Source organism: Gekko japonicus, unplaced genomic scaffold (assembly GCF_001447785.1).
Source record: "Gekko japonicus isolate JY-2015 unplaced genomic scaffold, Gekko_japonicus_V1.1 scaffold204, whole genome shotgun sequence".
Classification (NCBI taxonomy): domain Eukaryota; kingdom Metazoa; phylum Chordata; class Lepidosauria; order Squamata; family Gekkonidae; genus Gekko; species Gekko japonicus.
The window spans coordinates 1,457,899-1,463,898 of record NW_015159716.1 but is presented as its reverse complement, the minus strand read 5'-3'; the positions used below and the strand labels follow the sequence as shown (position 1 = coordinate 1,463,898).

The following is a 6,000-nucleotide window of genomic DNA, read 5'->3' as shown; positions in this document are numbered from 1 at the left end:
CTCTGGAGGTGGTTGCCAAGGCAGGCCTTTATCCCTGGCCAACAAAAGGAGACAGCAGAGACAGCTGGAGAATGCAAGGATCGATCCCACTACCTCTTGCATGCTAAGCAAGTGCTCTACCACTTGAGCTAATTCCCCACTGCTGGCGGAAAGGGGTTCACATCATCCTGAGAAGGAGAAAGACTTGCAAGGGTGGTAGCCAGTGTATGGGGTGAGGGCAGGCCTCTCTCCCCTTGGCCCTCACAGCAAAAAGAGGCAGCAGAAAAGGCGGTCCAGTGCTGGAGAATGTAGGTATTGATCCCACTGCCTCTCTCATACTAAGCAAGGACTTTACCAATTGAGCTAATTTTCCACTGCTACAGAAGGATTTCATGTAATCATGAGAAGGGGGTGGATGCCAGGGCATGCCAGGCCATGGGGCCAGCAAAACTCTTGCTCTCCATGGCCAGCAAAAGAAGGTGGCAAACAGGGCTGTGCAGTGCTAGAAAATGTGGGCATCATGCTAAGCAAGCATCCTATCATGGACTTCCTACCATTGATAGGAAGGGGTTCACATCATCCTAAGTCGAAGAAAGACACTAGGGGTGATTGCCAGGGCATAGGGCCAGGGCAGATCTTGCTCCCTGTGGCTCTGGCCAGCAAAAGGAGGCAGCCGACAGAGCTGACCAGTGCTGGAGAATGTGGGCATCGATCCCACTACCTCTCGCATGCTAAACGAGCGCTCTACCACTTGAGCTAATTCCCCTGCACTAGAAAAGGCCCTGGTGCTTAAGATGAGGGTAGGGCATGCGACAGTCTAGCCCACTACTCAAGCTTGTTGGGCTGCGATTTGGGAGTGAAAAGGTTGGGGTTTAATTTTCAGCCAAGCACATGCAGGATGGCTGGACCTTGAGAAACATTCTTTCAAAGCTGTGCTAACTGAGTGGCTTCCTCCGCCTCTTCCTGTCCCTCAATGGCAGAAATGTGTGCTGTGGAACTACCCCCCCACACACATGCACACACATACTAGCTCTGCTGGTCAGAGTGGGCTGCTAATAATGTGGGTTCCAGTGACACCATAAGGCTCTCTTGTTTTCTCCCTACCCAGACAAAACTACCTGCAGTGTCAAAGGCCACAGGAGGCCCACGTAACACAGGTGTCAATGCCATTACCTCTCACATGCCAAGTGGTCACTCTGCCACTTCAGCTAAGGGCCTTTTGTGGGCAGAAGAGGAATCACTTTGTCTTGAGAAGGAAGGAAACTCTGAGAAGTTTCTGAAAAGGAAAGAAATGGTTGTTGTCAGGGTGTGGGGAGGTGAGGCAGGTAGTATGGATCTCAACTGAACGCCATGGAACTGTTGGGTGGGTGTCAGGCTGCGATCCAGAAATAATCCATGTAGTAATCCATATAGGCTCGACTAGAGATGTAAAATTTCCGGAAATTTTGAAGCTCGGAAAAAAACCCTTTTTTTTCCAGTTTTTTTTGGGGGGAAATGGAAATTTTCTTTTTTCTTTTCTAGACTGAAAGTCATTCTGTTACTTTAGGAACATAAAATATGACTATGGACATTTTTACTTGGCATGAAATTATCACAACTAGCATATTAAAAATACAGTGTATCCAAACAATTATTACAAACAGAATACCCACCCACATGCAAAAACAAAACTGAAACCTTTTTATTGTCTTCTGACAATAGCACCTCCTAAAGGAAGAAATGCATCTTGTTCGTGCATTGGAGAGTTCAGTTTGTAACCTAGGACTTGCTTGTCCTCAGTGCACAGAAATTAGATCAATCTGATACCACACACACACATACACACACACACACACACACACATATTAGAAATGATTTGGAAAATATTTGAACACCTGGTCTTAAAATATTTTATTCATCATGTTAAAATAAAACGTTCCATAATCATTTTTTTTTCTTTTTTCAATGTTTCCAATTTTGGGGGAAAAAAACAAAAAGGCTTCAGGAAAATAACGGAAAAAACCCATTTTTTAAAGAATTTTTCCGTTTTTTTCCTGGGCCTTCACATCTCTAGGCATGACCTGGATAGCTCAGGCTAGCCCAGTCTCATCAGATCTTGGAAGCTAAGCAGGGTCAGCCCTGGCCAGTATTTGGGCGGGAGACCATCAAGGATACCACCAGGATCATGGGCATGGAGGCAGGCAATGGCAAACCACCTCTGAACGTCTCTTCCCCTGGAAGCCCTATGGGGCCACAAGTCAGCTATGATTTGATTTTCCACCACCAGTCCATACAGGTGAATTTGCATAAAACACTGACACACAATGCACTCTGTTCCCAAATTCTGGCTTTCCAAAAATTCTTGGTTGTGCTTGTTTTGGGTTTGTTTGTTTTGTTGCAAAGGCTGGGGTGTCAGAAGCTAAGAACGCTGGGGAAAGTGAAGGGTTAAGAAGTAAGGTTAGAATTAGATGGCCAATAGAGACAGGGAACAGCAATCCTGGATGAGAACAGACTGGATGAGTACAGTCCTTGGAGAACGATTTCTTAAACACTGGAAACTTTTCATCTAACCTTCCTCGGGTTTAAACCTTGATTGGCCACGGTATAACCAAGAGCTTGATTCGAGTCCAGTAGCAGCTTAGAGACCAACAAGATTTTGGGGTACGAGCTTTCGAGTCAGAGCTTCCTTCATCAGATAACTGGGGCAGAGAGGGGTTGACTTCAGTACTCTCAGGGGCTACCAGCAGACGACTCTGGAGCAAGCTGGAGAAAGTCATGCCTGTGTTGCTCCAGCATCACAGAGGTCGCTTGAGGACCCACATGGTGGGATCCAGACCAGGGTCAAGAGATTTTAATCTGCCTTGAGTCTCAGTGATAAAGGTGGGCTAAAAAAAGCGCTAAATAAATAAATCTCCCTTGTGGGACGGCGTTAGCTGACGGTCAGACGTCCTGGTCAAGGCTTGTAAGGCGAAACAGCTTCTCGGCTACGAAAAGAACTCCTGCAATGGATGTTCCGGCCAGGCGGTGGCAGTGTGGCGATCGACATACAGGTCCTGACGCCTGGACAGCAAGCAGCCATGCGGGAAAATGACGGAGCCAGCCAGAAGACGTCTACACCGGGCAGTGACGGCGCGTGCAATTAAAATGAATATATGTTGTCTTCCCTATCCCCTACAAATATTGTTAGTCCCTTGTCTATACTGAGTAACTGTACATCGCTTTGAGCCCACTGGGGAAAGCGATTAATAAATGGAAAGTAAAAAAAAAAAAGCATTTTGTTAACAAATCAAGCTATAATGAATAGGGACTTCAGAGTTCTAGAGCATACCATCAAGGCAGAGTGGAGAACTTCAATACAAAGCCCCCAAACAAACATATTTTAGCAGAGTCTTTTTTTTGTCTAAGAATACTTATGTATGTTACACATGAAACTGTTCAAACCCCTTACCTTCTTCTTTTTTTAACCACAACAGCGGCACGTTTAAGAGCATTTTTCTGTGGGCAGGAAAGAATGCCTGAAAATGGCCTTTAGGAAGGAAGGCAGCATGATACAGCCCACTCTCATCAGATCTTGGAAGCTAAGCAGAGTTAGCCCTGTTTAGTAGTTGGATGGGAGACCTCCCAGGAAGGCTGCAGAGGATGGCAATGGTGAACCACCTCTGCTTCTCACTTGCCTTGAAAGCCCCTCGCTGTGGTCACCAAGTCAGCTGCCATTTGACAGCACTTTACACACAGAGATATGGCCCTTGGTGCTGTAAATCTGCTTTGTATTACGGGTCTCTTAGGATTCCGTGTGCCTTGGTGTTTAGTCATGCCGGCCACATGACCACGGAAATGTCTTCGGACAGCGCTGGCTCTTCGGCTTTGAAACAGTGATGAGCACCGCAACCCTAGAGTCGGATTCGACTGGCTTTCAAGCAAAGGAACCTTTACGATATAGTTTATTTTGTCCAGGGAGGTTCCATAAATTGCCTCAGGGAAGCCACTCAATCAGTTTCAAGTTTCAGAAGAGACACGTGAATGATCTGTCCACTACACAGATGCATAGTGAGTGTAAAGAACACAGCTGCCTCTGAGTACTCCACATTGTAAAGTCACAGAGAAATTAAGCGCATATATTTAAAATTACTTGGAGGATTTCATTCTGTGCCAGAGTGCCTACTTAGAGCACAATAAACTTCACAAAAACAAGACCCCACAAGGCACAAGAGATGGAATAAAAATAATTTATTTTGAATTTATTATGCAAGGCCCTTTAATATTTAAATCAATATTACTTTGCCAAAGTTGAGGACTTAAGGGCAAGCACTACGACAGTATATTTTGATGTCCTCCTAAAGTGAATTTATGAATCTGCCTAAACAGGACTTTGCCTAAATCCTTTCCTTCATTAGTTATAATCATGGATTAAATTGTTCTAGCCATGCGCTTGGCCAAAGAAACCGATGCTGTCACCCAATTGTTTTGCCATTTTCTTCCCATACTTATACAGACCTGGCTCCTAAACTGACATGCAGATGCTCACAAGTCCAAAACGTTTCTCCACTTCACAGCTTCTTTCCACCCATGGAATGTGTTTATTTGGACACCACTTCCGCATTTAGTGGTCATCACCAGGAAGAGTCAGAGAAGACTCTGGTAGCCCTGTCTGGCTTAACATCCAACAAGCAACTGTGTGCTTTATCAGTCATATACAATTTCCAGTTTCAGGCAGGTTCACACATGCATTGTATGACAAAATGACTTTGAGTCAGAGGCAAGACACTAGTTAACATGAGAGGTCCCAATCAGAAAGGGATCGTATAAGACGTAATGCAAAAGCTCTGCTTGTATTGCTGGATCCAAAGTGGTTCATTTGACCATGCAAACTGGCACATGATGTTGCGGCCACCCCATTTTGCACCAGGGGAAAAATAAAAAGATGAAAATGCAAATATGGGAATATGGATTCCTGTAACAAGTAACACTGCAAGCAGGTATAACTCTTATAGCCTGCAAGAGGCACAGAAAAACAACTATTTAGTACTATTTAGTACGATAAATACATGACCTCACAAAGGCAAAGCTGAATGTACAAAAAGGGTGAAATTAAAAAAGTTACTTTCTGTTGTATTGATCGACCAAGATCATCAGGGCCCTTGACTGAACCACTAACGAAACCAGTCTGATTAATGTCTATTTGCTGGGGATCTATCTTTAATATGACAGTACTTTAATATACATACTGCTTTGATATACATATATATTGGGGAGGGGTTGTGACTCAGTAGTAGACCATGTCCTTGGCATGCAGAAGGTCCCAGGGTCAATTCTCAGCATTCCCAGTTGAAAGGATCAGTTGATTGGTGATGTGAAAGACCTCTGCCTGAGACCTTAGAGGACCCGCTGCCAGTCAAGTAGACAACACTGACCTTGATGGACTGATGGTCTGCTTGTGTAAGGCAGCTTTGTGTGTGTGTTGTGTCCAAATGCATTGTAAAGGACTACAACTTAAAACAAAAACACTAAACGTAGATGGGTATGCATTAATAACTTACAAGATACCCAACTAATTGTAGTCCTGAATTAAATAAATTTTGCACCAACTGAGAATTATACCCTAAAAGATTAATATACTTTAACAGGAGATGTTAGAATTTCCAAAGCTGTTGATCATTAGATATTTTAGCTTTATGTTGTTCGTTTCTGTTAAAAAACAGAAAATGTATATTAAAGTACTTTAACAGTGCATTTTTAATTCCCATTCTTGCTTCTCCCTTGGATTGTCAGCCAGCTATGCTTTGGGGGGTGGATGTTGTCACACATTGCCCTCCTTTTGGCATGAAATCTTCAGAATGTACGAACCTTAGTCCTAATACAAAGCCCACTGCCCTGAGGCACCACTGGTTTGGAAACACCGACAAAGTACTGTTCCCTCTAAGCTAACTGGCTCAAGGGCAACAGCTTTACACCTTGGGAGGGGGGGAGAAAAAACTGGATTTACAACCCACCCTTCACTCAGAGTCTCAGAGCGGCTTACAAACTCTTTTCATTTCCCCTCCC

At 44.2% G+C, this 6,000-nt stretch overlaps 1 non-coding gene across 1 annotated transcript; it reads right to left on the bottom strand.

The window, feature by feature from the left end:
* Positions 1-672: 672 nt before the first annotated feature.
* TRNAA-AGC lies at positions 673-745 on the bottom strand. The gene has a single exon. It is a non-coding gene; the product is annotated as a tRNA-Ala (tRNA).
* Positions 746-6,000: the final 5,255 nt, after the last annotated feature.